Source organism: Coturnix japonica, chromosome 14 (genome assembly GCF_054131305.1).
Source record: "Coturnix japonica strain WE chromosome 14, WE-NBRP24, whole genome shotgun sequence".
NCBI classification, from domain to species: Eukaryota; Metazoa; Chordata; class Aves; order Galliformes; family Phasianidae; genus Coturnix; species Coturnix japonica.
The window spans coordinates 17516779-17533616 of NC_140676.1; the positions used below are offsets into that span (position 1 = coordinate 17516779).

At 47.7% G+C, this 16838-nt stretch overlaps 1 protein-coding gene and 1 long non-coding RNA gene across 8 annotated transcripts in view; one reads left to right on the forward strand and one right to left on the reverse strand.

Moving 5' to 3' along the window:
• Positions 1–16838, reverse strand: part of LOC107318504 (uncharacterized) — a 96943-nt gene that overhangs the window by 75499 nt on the left and 4606 nt on the right. For 2 of the 7 annotated variants that reach the window (XR_014934469.1, XR_014934471.1), the window contains exon 3: positions 7812–7910. The exons of the other annotated variants lie outside the window; for them this stretch is intronic. The gene's annotated coding sequence lies outside the window, so the exon portion shown is untranslated. The remainder of the gene's footprint in view (positions 1–7811; positions 7911–16838) is intronic. 7 annotated transcript variants of the gene reach the window in all.
• Positions 3284–5076, forward strand: LOC146758475 (uncharacterized). The gene is made up of 2 exons (XR_014934134.1): positions 3284–3387; positions 4876–5076. It is a non-coding gene; the product is annotated as an uncharacterized LOC146758475 (long non-coding RNA).

A 16838-nucleotide genomic window follows, 5' to 3' on the forward strand; every position in this document is an offset into this window, starting at 1 on the left:
ATGAGGCATCCACCACCTCTCTGGGCAACCTGTGCCAGGGCCTCACCACCCTTAGTGTAAAAAAACCTCCTCCTTAGATCCTTAGAACCCTAATCTTCCCTCTTTGTAGTTTGAAACCATTTCCCCTTGTCCTACCACAACAGGCCATGCTAAAGAATCTGTTCCAGGACTGACCCCTGATGGACATCACTCATCCCTGACCCCCACCTGGTCATTGAGCCATTGACCACCATGTACGATCTCACAACCAGTTCCTCATCCATCAAACAATCCACATGTTAAATCTGTATCTTCCCCATTTGGAGAAAAAGATGCAGTGGTAAACTATGTCAAAAGGCCTTACTGAAGTCCAGATAGGTGGCATCAGTGGTTCTTCCCTTGTCCACACATGCAGTCAATATGATGCAGAAGACTTGAGCAGGATGGGTGGGGAGTCAGGATTCCCAATGAGAAGAAAGACCTTCCAGAATAAGAGGTCATAGACTTGTTCGAGCTCTTGACAGCTACACTACAGGAAAGGGCAGAGGAGCCCTCCCAGAGACAGTTAGAGGATCACTACCACACCTAAACAGAGGAAAACACACTGGCAGTGGCCATAACGTGGAAAAGACATCACAGCTATAGCTGGCAGGGAGTTGTGCTGGGCAGCTGTGCCTGTCCAACATGCCTCAGCTGCTACCCAGATGCTGGAAGAAGCAGGGGTAATGTCTGTGATGTGCAGGGGCCGAACAGTGGGATCCTGAAAATCACACTGACTCTAGGCTATGCAGCCAGCTGGCCAGGCACTGCATACTGAAATTGCCCACTTACCTGAGACTGCTGGCTGGAAAGCATGGACAACCGGCAAAGAACAGCCAGGTTAACATGTCCATGGTAACAGCATCCAATTTGTCACGAAGGGATTCATGCAATTTACAGAGGGATGTGTGTTTTTATTTATTTACTCTGCAGGTTTTAGGTAGTTGCCTTGAGAGCCCCATACCACAAAGAGATCCTGGAAAAAGAGGATCCATTTCTAGCTGCACAGAGACACTCTGTAAGTCTTGAATGCCAGAGGAGGGGGGGAAGGGGCACAGGGAATGTACCAATGGGGTTGTATTAACAGGACCTATTCCGGCATTTAAACCAGCTGGATGCAGTTTTGCTGCTGCCTCATCTGAGGACAATGAAGAGTCAGATATTTTAGTGCCTGCAAATGCCTGACCAAAGCGACGGGGAAGAACGGGCGAGGCACTTAACCACTTAAGTAAGTGGTCTAGACATTATTCTGTCTCTGCCTGTATGTGCACAGCAAAGCCAAACTGCTTTTAAGGCTCAAACCCTGATGGAAGCAAGATGTTACGCAGCCTTGATTCATAAATGAGCTATGCCAAGCAGTGATTGCCTCTCTCCCAGCACTACGAGACAGTAAATGTAAACTCCTCATACAACAATCCTCCCTGACTGACAGCTTCTCTGTGCTGAGCTGGTTTCAGGTTTAAGCAGCAGAGGTTATTTGGAAGCCAGGTTCCAAGAGGAGCAGCAGGACGGTAAGGACAAATCCCACTCTCCAAAAAATTGCCTGCTAATCTGCTACAGACATTCTGAGATTCTCCTATGAAGCTTCATGTACAAAGAGAATCAGGGCTGTATAACATATTTTTGTCCTAATTCCCATTACAAGAATTCATCAGATCATTCCAGACCCTGAGACTGCTGTCTCTGCGCAGTAATAGCCATTATCCTAAAGCTTTGTGTGTGTTTATGTTACCCTTCCATTTTCCCTTCAGGTATGACAAGCAATTCTTAGAACATGTTATAAACTCTTCTGCTCTGGAGTTCTGTCACCTTTCATTGCACTCAGATGAGACCGAGGACATATTTTCAAAGTAAATCAATAAACAACATTTAAAACAGTCCTACAGACACAATACCACAGCCATTCTCTCTCCCCAGTTACCTTCACTCATCCAGCCCAGATCACAGTTTTAAACAGGATGAATGCAACTCAACCAACCAAAGGAGCAAGATCCAAACACCAAAGCCCTTCCTGAAATCCCAGTTCCACCGTACAGCATAGGAGGATGAGTAAGGCCTGGCTGAAAGGGGAGCTGTGCGGTGCTCAGAATTGCCCGTACTCATCATGTTGGCTGTCACACAGATCTGAGCAGGTCTGAGGGCATCTCGTGGCACAGGGATAGTTCCCTCCTCTTTGCCATCCACTGTGCCCACCCATAGGCTGCAGCCACGGTCTCCTGTTTGTTTTAGATGGCCCGGTTTGTTTTAGAAACACCTGAAGAAACATTCCAACCCCAGTGAGAGGCTATAAAGCATATTTGGTAGACTTCCTTAGGAATCCAAGGGGAATACATACCCACCCCTGCAGACATTTACTGCCTGCGGCTCCTTGCACGCCCCGATCCTCCAGCACTCACAGGATCTGGTCTTTGTTAGCTTTCCATGAAGCTAACAAGGCTGTGCCTCCTTAAGTGGCTCCTCCAACCTGAATCATAATAGACCCCATCAGAGCAGTATGGACTGTTGGCTAAACACTTCATTAAGGAATAGCGAGAGGTAGGTTATTCATCATGTGCAGCTGTCCTGCTCTCCAGGATCAATGCTGCACACAGGGTGAGGCTAAACTCCTGAAGAAGCTCCCGACAAAAAGCCCACATTAATATGCTTGCAAAAAGATTTACAGAGCAAATTAATTCCGCTAGTTGAATTATTTGGATTTTGTTTTTTAATTTCAAAATCAAATGCTGTGTAGACACCCTGGTGACCCTGAGGCAGCAATGCTGCCAGCTCTGCCAGACAGCAGGGCTGCTGTGACAACACCCCATCACTCTGCCACCCATCAGCTGTTGGTGTTTAGCCCAGCTGCATTCCCAATTGACATCTCCATTACCAGCGTGCCCATGGTTATATTGGTGCATTTCTTGGACTGACTCAGGGCATCTGCTTGCTGTTCTCAGCTCTGCTGTTAGCTCTCACTGTGCAATAAAGCAAATTATTCAGAGCAGAAGTGATCTCTTATTCTGGTTGTCTTCATGTTTTGGTGCCTGTTCCATGCCTTTGTGTGCTGCACTGCCTATGCAGGGCCTGGTAATGGTAATTTACACCTGCAGAACACAGACTCAGCCCCAGAGCTCTCCAGGACCTCACTCTAAGCAGTGTTTTTTTATGACTCAGGGTCTTCTTCCTAGAGCTGCCTGCCATCATGCCTCAGCATCTCCATGCCCATATATGCTCGCAGGGCTATTAGTCACTGCATTTAATACTGGACTACCACATTTCATAGCACAGAAGACCTATGGAAGACTGGAAAGAAGGTTTCTCTTCACACAGCAGCCTGAGGCCATATCCACAGCACTGTGGCATTACGGATCCTTCCCTGCTTAGTACAAGGTAAGCGAGCTGCACACAACACTTCGATGCCCTCTCTCTTCCTGTGCCTTCACTTCACTGTTCCCTGTCCTTCATCCAGGCAAACCTGATATTCAGAATGGCCAAATTTATCCAAGTTCCCATTCAAAACATCACCTTGTTCCATATGTCCCTGCAAAGCATGGGGAAGCCATCACACACTGCCCTAGTGAGCTGAGACCAGCTACATGGCCACAGTGCTGCTCCTCTTTCCCACTGCCACAGTGACATTTTGCTCTGTAGTGCTGAGGATATTTAGCAGTGCCCAACCATAGGGCAATTAATTAATACGAGTAATCATATTAACTGCAACCTGAAGACAACTCTTCGCACACTGGTGTAAGAGATATACTTGTCCAGGGCATAGCTGCAGCACCCAGCCCTTGAGATCCCTGCATTCTCTCTCTGCCTGTCAAGAGTCAGGTGGTGTCATTCCTAGAAGGTGAATAAATTACTATTGCAAATTACTCTGATGAAGTGGCTTTTATTAGAAAGCCAGACACAAAGGGAGCTTGCTGATTGGCTAACAGTGATGTCATACCAGGCACAGCACTCAAATGCACAGATACGAATTTTCTCTTCTATATTTTGTGGGCAATTTTCATTTTAAACTGGCAATAAAGCTTTGCCAGCACAGCCTCTTACCCTGTGAGTGTGATGGGGGGTCTGTACCCTTCAAGTGGCTGAGGAAAGCAAAGTGGCCTTTGTTCCTGTGTCTTCCAATGAACCTAAGGCAAACAGTTTTCACTCACAAAGGCTCTGTGTTTTATTGCTCTATTAAATCCCGTTGCTCTATTTTCCTAGGGGGGGCAGCAAAGAAATTGGCATTTTTTTGGTTTGCAAGAACCTAAAATCATTCTGTTCACAGAGATTTTGCTACTTACAAACCAAAGCTCAAAGCACAGGCAACGTAACAGCCCAGCTACCATTCCAATCTTCAGCAAAAGGCAACAACGGTGCAACAAACTCCCAGCAAATTATTTTGCAAGTTTCACATATTGGCTTTTCCTCTCTGCTGAACAATTGTGAATTTCTGTGAGCTCTGCCAGCCAGGCAAACCCAGTGACCAGCCCACCGCGTGCTTTGTGCTCCTGCTGCTTCCTCTGCCAGTTCCGTAGCACTGAGGTGTAAATTCTGCCAAGCAGGACAAGCCCAATACTTCCAGTGCTGCAAACAAGCTCCTGCTTGCACTGTACAAATGCTGCACTCTCCTCTATCGTGCAGCACAGATCCTGAGCTGACCTGCACAGCCTGCGCGCTCTTCTTGAGTAATGATTCAAAAGTCACTTGTGCTATGAGGGCACAAAACAAAACACATCTATCATTTGGAAGCTGCAGAACATCCTGGAAACCCCCAGATAGTCAGACATATGAAACCAGGCACTGAGGAGTGCTGGAGAGCTCAAGCATTCGCAACTCCCAGTCCTGGGGTCATGACTCTGCATCATCATCAACTCTGTTTTCTACCAGGGGGCTGGAAGCCAGAAATCATCATCTCTTATCACCTGAAGATTTGCTGAGATGCCTGCCCTTTCTGGATAACAACAGCTGCCCTCAGACTCCTCAGGGCTGGATCTGAGACCATTTGAAGTCCTGAGGGTAAAGGTGCAAGGGATGTGTTTCAGGGAAAGAAAGACAGTGACAGCCTGCCTGCGAAGCTGAGTTGGGGGGGGGAAAAGGAGAAGAAAAAAAAGAAAAGGGAGAGGGGGCACAAATCATAGAAGACGATGCTGTCAGGCCAGGACACATGGTCAGCATCAGCAAAAAAGGTCACAGTGCTCAGGTTTAAGGCCTGGCACAGGTTCAAATTACCCTTTTTTAATCTGACCTCCTTTTCTGTCCAAGGAAAACAGCAAAGAGGAAGGAGACACGAATCCTGGATCCAGTCCCTGCTTCACCGTTGCATGGCTTGGCTTCACACCCCTCTTCACTTCTACCACTCTGTGCTCTGAGAAGAAAATTACTAAGTGCATCAGAAGGATCTTAAGTAAAACAATTTTACCATTTTTAAGAGTTTTATTATAGTATCTTTGACACGCTGGCTAGGGCCACCACAAACCAGAGCCAGGAAGCTCAGAACAGTCTTCAGATATTGAATTATATTCAGAACCAGATCAAATTCCAAAACCACAACCGCTGGCCAAAAGAAGAAGCCTCTGCAGAGCAGAACACACCCACGCAGATGGCACGGACATCAAAGTGATGGTGCTAGGCCCAACTCTGCTTCCCCCTTCTCAGAGTAGTACCCTAGCTCACACCATTGGTTCCAGTTGCATAATCCCCCCCAAATGAAGCAGCCAGACTCTGGAGAAGACCACGGTACCACCTACTCAGCACTTGCCTCGCAACAAGAGGTCGTGCATCGTTTAGCTTCGTAATGAAGTTGTTTTTGATGTATCAGTCAGCCCCTCCCTCTCACTCGAGGCCAGTATTAGAATCACGTCTGGATTATAGCACATAGTAAGCTGTTCTGGGGTGATATGAATCAAAGCCCTGAAAGTGGGATTCCGTTTAATTAATCGTGGCTGACAGACGAAGGTATTGATTGCAGATTGAAAGGTTCAGGATTGGCCTGAAGGACAATTATTGCAGGGCACACCACGCTAGGGGGATATTTCTGAATTTTGAGTGATGTGGGAGGTAAGCAGGGAGGAAATAAGTGAATAATTACAGCTAATTAAAACTTGTGTGCACATCCCAAAATTAGGTTGACTAATCAACCACCGCCAACAGCCAGAAGAAAAAAGGAAATAACTGCCCAGGATGACAAAGGGACGCTATTGCCTCCACCGAGCTTCTTCCTGCACAGATGGGACATCAAATCTGCCAATGGGGCAACACGGCGCTGCCCCGGGGGATCGGCCAGGCGACTGCTGTCGCTACAGGGATAATGAAAGGTATGCAGGCCAGCAGAGAGGGCAGATGGAGGCAAAGCTGCAGCTAGCAATCTGTGCACGCACAGCGACCAACCCACTGCTCCCTGTCCACGGGATCCCCATAATCTCCCAAGGCAGACCTGCTGTTACAAACGCTCTCATCACTAACGCAGCAGGGGCGGCTAAGCAGAGAGAGTGAATGATCTAGCAGGGGGTTAATAAAAGGACTGACGCAGAACAAAAAAGCCTGTCAGTCGCTATACGATGTGCTCTCCACCCCCAGGAAATTAAAAATTGTAGCCTGCGGAGGATGCTGTTTCCTCAGCAGGACTGGACGGGACAGCGGGACAAGGAAGGGAAGGATGGGAAGGGGGTGGGGGGGGCTGAGTCAAATCCTTTTTTACATCTGTCACTTACGATGCTATATACTAAGCACTGCTTTTCTGAAGGACCATATACCTGGTCTCTCAAAAGTCCAAGCCACTTTTCTGTGTGTTGCTGCCAGCAGCTCATCCCAGAGTCAACTAGACCTTGCCAGGCTGCTCTACCTGAAACTAAAGTCCATGCTAGCATGTTTCCATGGAAATGGGAGAGAACAAATGCCCGTGACATGATACCCCTTTTCTGATGTAGATTTGGACCATTTCTAGCATTCTTTCCTAGGAAAAACCTTCAGGCCTGGCTATTTTGCAGGAAAAACTGATGCAGAAGGAGAAGGAAAAAACAACTGATCATACGAACCAAAACCCACCAGCTTTGATGGTGAGCAGCAACTGAACTCTAAAGCACATTAATCCACCAGAAACACCCTCCAAGGCAAACAGAGCTCTCTTCCCAGCACAAGCACTAAACGCAGTTCAGAAATTCCCTGGCTCCTTGTTTTGTACAAGTGGTCAGCAACAAGCTCTTCCCTCCCCTCTTCGGGCTGTTCGGTGTAAAGTTGCCCCGCAAAGGAAGAAGTCTCAGGGCTCCAAGGTGAACCCCTGCTGTTGTTTTGTGCCCGTCATTGTCTGCGCTGCGCTGCACATTGTCTGCAAGCTTGGCAGGCCCTCATTGCTGCCCGGCTGTGCAGCACGGGCCCGCAGCGCCCTCTCCCGCAGGCCAGCCCAGCGCGGAGCATTCGGAGCTACACAGCCAGACGGGCACCGCTGGGCCACCAAAGCGCCGTGGCACGCACAGCCCGACGCCTCGCTTGCTGCTGGGGTGCTGCCTTGGTCCCAGCTTCCCTTCTGGTACAGAGCAGCCACTGTGCAGAGTTGGCATCTCACATGGGCTGATTCCTGCAGCACTCAGCATTTCTAACAATAACTTGTCAGCACCTTGAGCCAAAGACTGTGGTTTTTTGGCAAGCGAAGGCACAAATCCTTGCCTGCACGCTGCTTTCTACCAACTGCTGGGCACTCCAGATAAAGGCGAGCTCTGTTTGCAGAGGCTTGATGAGAGCCTTAGTTTGGCATCAGGAGCATGGGGCGCTCCTCTCCCAAGGTCTGACTGCACTTCACATCATCCTGCACAGCTGAAATAACTCACCAGTCTGTTCTTGCATCATCTCCATAGAGCATTTCTCAAGCCTGGCACACTATGAGCATCCCAGCAGCTGGCTCCTGCCATTCCCATGTACAGCCTGTCCTGGGAGGAGAGTTTAAGAGAAGAAATGCGAAAGATCTTGTACAGAGCCAAAGGTAAAACAATGACACATTTTGGTGGGAAGTTACTTGGCTGGCCTGGAATTATCATTTTAAAGGAAGCCAAGGGTATGAATAAAAGAGCCTAACTAATGTAGATACATTGCATGGATAGATTAAATAAAGCTCATCTATGGTTGCTATTTTACCTTCCCAGTGGGTGAAGGTGAGGTGCCCTGCTACCAGGAGATGCAGAAAAGCATCAAGCCTCTTCCTCAGGCACAGCAAGTTTGGATATGAAACACTGCCTGAGATGTTGAAACACTGCCTGAGATGTCAGGCCTAGAAGAATCCACCTTGGTGCTTCCATGCTATCAGGAATGATGTATGAGAGAAGTTCCTTCCTTCACAAGGAATAACACTTCCAAGAAGCAATGGCTTTCTGGCTGGCACAATAAAAAAACCCAAGCAAACGAACAAACAAAAGACCAGAAACATAGAAACAAAGTAGAACACATTTATCTTCTTCCTCCCTGCAAGGAACTGCAGAAGGTCCCCAGCTCCATCCCAGCACAGCCAAACTGTTTCATGCATCACCAGCCTTGTTTCGCTCATTACTTTAGCTCAGCATACTTGGCACAAGCACAACTTTTGCTGTACTGAGGAAGACTGCTCGTTCCTTCCTTGCCACTATGAGAAATCCTGTGCACGCTGTGTAGGAGGCTGGATGTGGGTGCGTGCAAGCCAGTCTTAGGATGACAAGCTGGCTGGTTGTAATATGGCTGGGAGTCTTTTCCAAAACCTACGGCAAGCTGGTAGGCCTACACTCCTTCTGTGTGCTGCTGATCGAGCCCCAGGAGGCTGCATATTTCACTGTTCTCCAAGTCTCATTCATCTCACACTTGCAGTGAGTGTATGTATTTGTGGTTTCAGTGAAATATATGACTCTCTACTGCTTGGCTATATGAACAAGAATTTATCTGCTCTGCAGATTCTGCTGGCTTCCAAGTGCGTGATTTATCCTGAAAAAACCAGCCTAACACTGACAGGATCTCCTGGTGGTAGTTCCAGGTGGTCTTTTGTGTGTTGGTGATAGAAGGTTTTGTTTTCCCTTTGTCCTTTTCTGCCATTTGCTAGTCCCTCCTCCACTGCTGGCTGTGGTTACACAGAGAGGATAAGCCTCAAGGCAGACAGATACCAAAAAGTCATTAAATTCTCCTTGGTGTGCTCCAGGGAAACAGGAACAGGTCGTCCCCATATTGCCCAAAGGAGGCACAGGCAAGGCCTACATGTCCTTCACTACTGCTGAACATATACATGCACCCTGACATCAAACACTGTGCCAGGCTGGCACATCCAGCTCTGACAGTCCTGAAGGCTCTCTCTAGATTCACTGTGTTTAAGACAGCTGTGGCCATGCAGAGCTCCAGCTTTCCAGGTACTGAAGTTTACAGTTGATTTCTCTTGGGTGACTGCAGATGAAAACCCAAAGCGTACAACTGGCAAAAAGAATCTTAAAATATTTTCTGCTTTAGGTAGTGAACAGAGGAACACATCCAGATTCACTGGGTGTAGGTCAGTCCTGCATGAGACACACAGGTTTTGGCCTTGCTTGTCCTTCTGAATCTTTCCTCTTCCCAAAAACATCAGTCTTCTGCCATGCAACTCCCAGGTCAGCACTTCCTGGGGCTCACACTATATAAAACACTCAGCAGACAGTAAATGGGACTTCTCTGGTGTCCCATAATCTTGACAGAGTATCAAATATTTGCAATTAAAGAGCTGTCTTGCACGACATCTCCAAATCCTTCTAATTACACCCAATATGGGCACACAGCTGATGCTGTGGTCTTCTGCATTTTCTTCTGCTCAGAATACCTCATTTTATTTGGTCTTGCTGGATTTATGATCTGAAAAGTTGCCCAGGATCCCAACTGGGCACACTTTTGTCCTTTTCTTGTCATGCAGATACAAGCTGCAGCGTGCAGGTTCAGCAAAATGAGCTGAAGACATTTTGAGGGCACTAACAGCGGCATTTTACAACTGCTCTGTGGGGATTTGATCTCCTTTTAGTCGGAAGACCTTCTGTCCCTGAAACACAGCTTGAACTTCTCACATGAGGCTGACAAACGCTAAACATTCCTGTGCTATTTAGAGGCTTCTTAGCTCCGTTGATAGTGGTGACATTAAGAGGAAAGACATCATTGTCCTGCCACTGCATTTACTGGCAGCAGATGACACAGTCACCCTCCGTTCAGATCAGCTATGGGTTAGGTGCACTATCTCTATGTAGAAGGCTCCAAAACAGCTTTCTTTGGTAGGTCTAATTAAAGATTAGCCAATATTTGAATGATTTGGAAGAAATCTGGAGCTTACATATCATAACAGTCTCTGAACTGGCTTATTATCAGTGGGCAGAAAGCACACCAAGGTGAAGTCACAACCTCGGGAAGCCAGCAGGTGTCTGCTGCATGCTGTTATAGCAAACCATGCTTTCATTTCAGGTCTATTCCCCAGCTCCTGTTAGCAGACTAATGAGTTTATGATTATGATCTGCCACAGCTTTTGTCCTCAATATGTATCTGCACCTGCCTGCAGAACATCACTGGGTACTACACTGAGTCCCATCCACTACCGTGAGCAGCACAGGGTGCACTGCTGCTACTTACTGCCCCCAAAGGCATGAGTTATTTCTATCCAAACATTCCCAAGTGCTAAGAATGCGACAGTCTATGTTTAAACCACACTAAAGAGCCAGCTGGGAAGTGGGTGGAAATGAATCTTTTGTCAAATCACTAAATTCCATTTTCTTCAAATTAATTAATTCACAAAGAACACAGCCCTTCGTGGATTTCACAGCTAAAAACAAAGCCACTCTCTCCTCCCCCTACGTTATCTGTCAGTTGTGCCACAAGGAACAAAAGAGCTCTGTTGTTCCTCATTTGATCACATCACTGTGTGTGTGGGGGGGGGGAGAAAGAAAAAAAGCCTGTCTTGACTTTAAATTCACCTGAGGTTGCGAGCTGCCCCACATCAGCTTTTCTACACTTACATCCAAATATTTGTTTTTGCTGCTGCTTAGAGCTGACATACAAGGTTGTGACCCAGCCCCTAGAGAGCAGCCTGGCACTCAAGGCACACCCCGGTTCTACTTTCAGATTGAATTTACCTCAGTTTGTATTAAATGCCAGGTGTCTGTTTGATGTCTCTGCTGCAGTGGCAACTCTCAGATCACATTTGGCTTCCCATGGACAAAATCCAAGAGCAGCGGATGGCTGGACGGGTGCCCAGCTGAAAGCTCCAAAGCCTACCAGGGAGAAGCACCGCAGTACCTGTGACTTCAGCTGCACAGAAAAAATAACACGCAGCACCACTGAGAATCCAGCTGTCCACAGGCTCCTCAGCTGGCAGCAGTGCCTGAGTCAGCCTCACCTACCTATGTAACTTGCAAGCCTGATCAAGTGCTTAGTGCATCACTGTGCCTTCTTGTAGTTGCATCCCAAGCAGCCGTCCAGAGCTGTCCTTTTCACCTTCAGCTGCTTACTGAATGCTAAATCAAGTAGTAGACCCCACAGTTATCAGCTCCTTTCCCCTAAGAGAGCTCTGCTTGGGATGGGTTTCTGACACCTCTCCCTGTTTGACATCTCAGGCCTTCACTTGAAGAGAAGACCACGCTCAGTAACACCTCAACACTCACAACAAAACACAGCACTGCCATGACACACTGGACTGTTACCTCCTCTCTGACAGCAGTGAATTGTGTGAAGCCTGGGAAAGAGACAGCAAGCAATCATTCACTGGTCACCCTCCAGACACAGATGGCTTCATAACCCTCCAGGACGTTTCTCCGGAGCATCTCTGCTTGACACTGAAGCATGCCATTAGTTCAGCTTCTGTACAGAAGCTGGTCCAGATCAGCAATCATCTTCGTTGCTCTTTCCAAAGATATATATATTTTATTTTTAATATAAAGCAGTTTTTTTGAGATGAGCAGGCAACCAGAACTACTCTTATAAGCTGCACTCAGCTAAAGAGAGTGTTTTGTCCAAGTAAAACTAGCAGCTGTCTTTGGAGCAAGTCACAGGCAGGTCTAATCAGTTTCCTTCAGAGGCAGACAATGCACTCACTCGCAGTTAAAGTCTTCTACACGCTTGATATTTCAACTGGAGTTAAAGGATGAAACAATAAAGTGACACAATAATCTGCTTTGACAACTCTGGCATAGTGAATACATCAGCTGTTATGTCTGAAATAAGGTAGAAAAGGATCACTGCTTTCTTCTTTATAATTGCAAAGGAGGAGAGTCTTTCTTGCATGTTCAGCACAGAGGTGCTGCCAGGGCTTTCTCTGTTAGCCTACCTGCCCACTGGGCCTTGTCTCCCAGAGCACCACCAAGTGGGCCTTCAATGCTATGAGCTGAACAGCCACTTGCCCAAGAGATGAGCTTTGCTCTAAGTTGCTGAGAAGAGCCCAACCACCTAAATTAGCCTGAAGCCACTGCAAAATAGCATTAATTCCTGCAACATTCATGAAGCATCATCTCCAAGCTCATAACATGAATACAACAGCATAAAATAACGTGCAGACTTTTGAAGGAACTCTCAGGAACCTATGGGTCAGTAAGCCATATGGCCACAAAGCTGGAATCTACCTGACTCTCAGTTCACGCTCCTTTCACAGAATCACAGAACTGTAGGGGTTGGAAGGGACCTCTAGAGATCATCGAGTCCAACCCCCTGCCAAAGCAGGCTCCCTACACCATGTCACACAGGAAGGCGTCCAGGCGGGTCTTAAATATCTCCAGAGAAGGAGACTCCACCACCTCCCTGGGCAGCCAGTTCCAGTGCTCCGTCACCCTCACTGTAAAGAAGTTCTTCCGCACATTCATACGGAACTTCCTATGCTGTACTTTCATCCCATTACCCCTAGTCCTATCCCCACGCACTACTGAAAAGAGACCAGACTCACCACTATGGCTCCCACACCTCAGGTATTTATAAACCTGGATCAAGTCCCCTCTCAGCCTTCTTTTCTCAAGGCTAAACAGACCCAGTTCCCTAAGTCTCTCCTCATAGTGGAGATGCTCCAGGCCCTTCAGCATCTTAGTGGCCCTCCGCTGGACTCTTTCCAAGAGATCTCTGTCTTTTTTGTACTGGCGAGCCCAGAACTGGACACAATATTCCAGATGAGGCCTCACCAGGGCAGAGTAGAGGGGGAGGATCACCTCCTTCGACCTGCCGGACACTCTCTTTCTAATACACCCCAGTATGCCATTGGCCTTTTTGGCTACAAGGGCACCCTGGACTTGTACTTTTTGCTTTGCTTCCTCCACTCAGGATCTCGAACTCCACCATCTCATGGTCACTACATCCCAAGCTGCCCCCAACTTTTACTTCCTTAACAAGTCCTTCCTTATTGCTGAGAATAAGGTCCAGCAACGCCCCACCCCGCGTCAGTTCCTCTACCACCTGCATCAGGAAGTTATCTTCAATGCACTGCAAGAATTGTCTGGACCGTGCATGCCTGGCCATGTTGGTCGTCCAGCAAATATCTGGATAATTGAAATCCCCCATAAGTACCAGTGCCTGGCAGTGTGCCGCTACTTCCAGTTGCTTATGGAAGGCCTCATCAACCTCCTCCTCCTGATCAGGAGGCCTGTAGTACACACCCACAACAGTGTCCCCTTTGCCAGCCTGGCCCTTGATTCTCACCCACAAGCTCTCGACTTCTACATTACTCTCCCCCAGGTGGAGTTCAATACATTCTAGCTGCTCTCTCACATAAAGAGCAACTCCACCACCCCGCCTTGCCAGCCGATCTTTCCTAAAAAGCACATAGCCCTCCATGACAACATTCCAGTCATGCGAGCTGTCCCACCACGTCTCCGTGATCGCAATGAGATCATGGCCACTTGACCGCACACAGAACTCCAATTCTTCCTGTTTATTCCCCATGCTTCGCGCGTTGGTATACAGGCACTTGAGAGAGGCAGCATCTCCCCACCCCTCTCCATGCCTTTTAACTCCATTGTCTGCACCCAGCGAGCTCTGCTTTAAGTCTTTGGTGAGCTGTGTCTCCTTGTCATACACAATGCCCAGCCTAGAGGCAGCACATCCTCACAGCAGCTACAGGTGCCTCAGAACTACAAAGGGAAAATGAATTTCCTGCTCAAAGTGTCTCAGTAATATCTGCATGGTAGTGTAAGTCAGAACAGACATCAAACAGTATTTACAATAGCACAGATTCTGTTCTGGATTTCTGTGATCGAGTTAGTATTATTCTCAGAGCATAAGAAACTACTTACTTTGAAATCTGTTCATCTCCTTTCCCCTATAACAAGCCTCACCTCCCCTTCACTTCCCTGCCTCCTTTTTGTTTTACAGAACATCTTTCCGAGTGTTTCACACGCACATCACTTTACTCAGCCACATTTCTTTCAGAGAGGCTTCAACTTGTCCACATGTTGTCTGCCCTCCTCTGCTGATTAAGATAAATCTGTTTTCACAGACAATCACTGTCATTGGATCATCCTACACCAGGCCCTCCACACCTTACACAGAAGGAGAATAGCACCACAACTTTGTTAAAGCAAGTCCTGTTGCTAAAACCCCTGTGGACAGATCTGTAGGAGATACTTTTTCTATACTCCACTGTTTGTGAGTGGTGTTCGTTAATATATGACATGGGGATGCATACGAGTAGTTTACAATATGAACTATGAAATATACAAATAGTTTTGGCAGTCTCGCTGGTGAAATTTTCCAACAGCTGCCTCTCAGTAGACCAATACATAAATTTATTGCAAAACACAATTTGGGGCTTCAGTTCACATGATAAAACGTGCCGAGCTCTAAAGGCACATTGCATCCATCAGCACATTGCCTGCCCGTCAGAAAGCAGAGCGTGGCACTGATTGCTACAGCCCTCAGCCCCCATTCCTTGAGCTGCAGCACAGCCTACACTGCTCTTCACCCAACACAATTCTTCCACAGCTGTGATGAGAATGAGACACTTTTTGCTGGTAAAACTGCGTGGCTCTCAGCTAGAGATCATGCCTCTTCCTTCTCTTATGCTCACAGAACTCTGAGCTGAGCGTGCCCTACCCGTTGGCAAAGTAACCTCAGCATGCTCTCACATACAGCTCTGCAAGCAGGCAGAACTAAGGACAGCAAACACTTGGGTTTCTCTGTTCTAGTCTAGCCAGGAGCACCTACAGCCTTCTTCTACACTCCTGCCACAGCAAGAGCCTAAATTAAAGCCTAAAGGGTTGCAAATGAAAGGCTTCACAGAGATCTGTTTCTTAGGAGTTTTCTTGAATGGTAATAGAAGTAAGTGATCCATTTGTGATGTATAATTTTGCTGATATGGTGGTACTACTCCAATCTGTTAGAGGAACACGCTGATAACATTGTTTAGCAGCAGTCTGTCTGCCCTCGCTGCTGCAATACTAGAGAGACATCGAACATTTAAAACCAGGCTCACAATGGCACCAGCATCACCAACATGATGAGAACAGAGTTTGTAGTGGATGCAATAAGGAACACAAAGTATGTTTTAGATACAACCCACACCATGCTCCCCAGTTCCTATGTAGATTGGATAGATCTAGTGGACTGAAGAATATTTCACGAGCTTTGTTTCCACATTTCCTTTCCCAAGGTTGGGCATCTGTCATTCATCTTCTACCTTGCTGAAGAAGCTGCAATAGAAGAAAGCACTTAAAGCACTGCTTTATCTTGCTCATATCAGATGTAGATCTATCCTTTCTTCCGGGTCATTATACAATGTCATCACCCAGCAGCTCTCACAGGACTGTTTACAGGCCAGACCTGTCAGATAACGAGGCGTTTAGCCGGCCTGTTGTTCTGCAGCTCTCAACAACTGGCAGCCCTGCTCGCAGCCGGATCTGCTGCAGGAAGGGGGCCCAAGCCCTACCAGCCAGAGCAGGTGGCTTATGGCAGGCCCCAGAGCAAAGCCAGCACACAGGCTGCATTTAGAAGTAGGGACTTCAGGCTCAGCTCAATTTCACACTCACAAGCTAACAGGACACAATCGTTCACATCCATCCATCTTCTGAGAAGGAAACCTCTCCCACCTGGCTCCCTTCTTTTTGCTGTTCTACTTGGCTAGGTTTCTCTATCTCTTTCTCTAAGCCTATCATCCCACATGCTAATACTTCCCAGGCTTCCTAACTTCCCCCCTACTTCCAAAGGACATGTTTCCAGTTGGCGCTGCTGCACTAACTTGCAGTCTCATCAGAACAAGAATAGCATTAGAGAACTATTAGAGTAGGAACTAGGAATCATCTAGTCCAACCATCAGCCCAGTAAACACGTCCTTAAGTGCCACATCTCTGCCTTTCTTGGATGTCTCCAGGGACAGCGACTCCACCACCACCCTGGGCAGCCTGTGCCAATGCAGTACCACTCCTTTGGTGGCCATTCCTTCTCATCATATCACAGCTACCAGAGAGCAGAAGCTGACCTCCATCTCGCCACGATCTCATTTCTGGGAATGAGAAATAAGAGAAGTAAGGTCCCCCTTGAGCCTCCTCCAGGCTGACCCGTCCCAGCTCCCTCAGCCACTTGTGCTCCAAACCTCTCACAGCTCTGCTGCCTGTCTCTGGGCACACTCCAGGGCCTCAATATCTTTCTTACTGTGAAAGGCGCAAAACAACAGAGCATTTGTGGCGCAGCCCCACCAGTGCTGAGTACAGGGAGATGATCACCTCCCTGCTCCTGCTGGCTGCACTGTTTCTGGCAAAAACCAGAATGCCATTGGCCTTCTTGGTCACCTGCTGCTTGCTCACATTCAGCCAAGCATCAACCAACAGCCCCAGAATTTTCCTCCACATATCTTGCCAGCCACTCTGCCCCAAGCCTTGTAGAGATGCACAGGGTTATCACGGCCAGAGTGCAGGACCCAGCCCTGG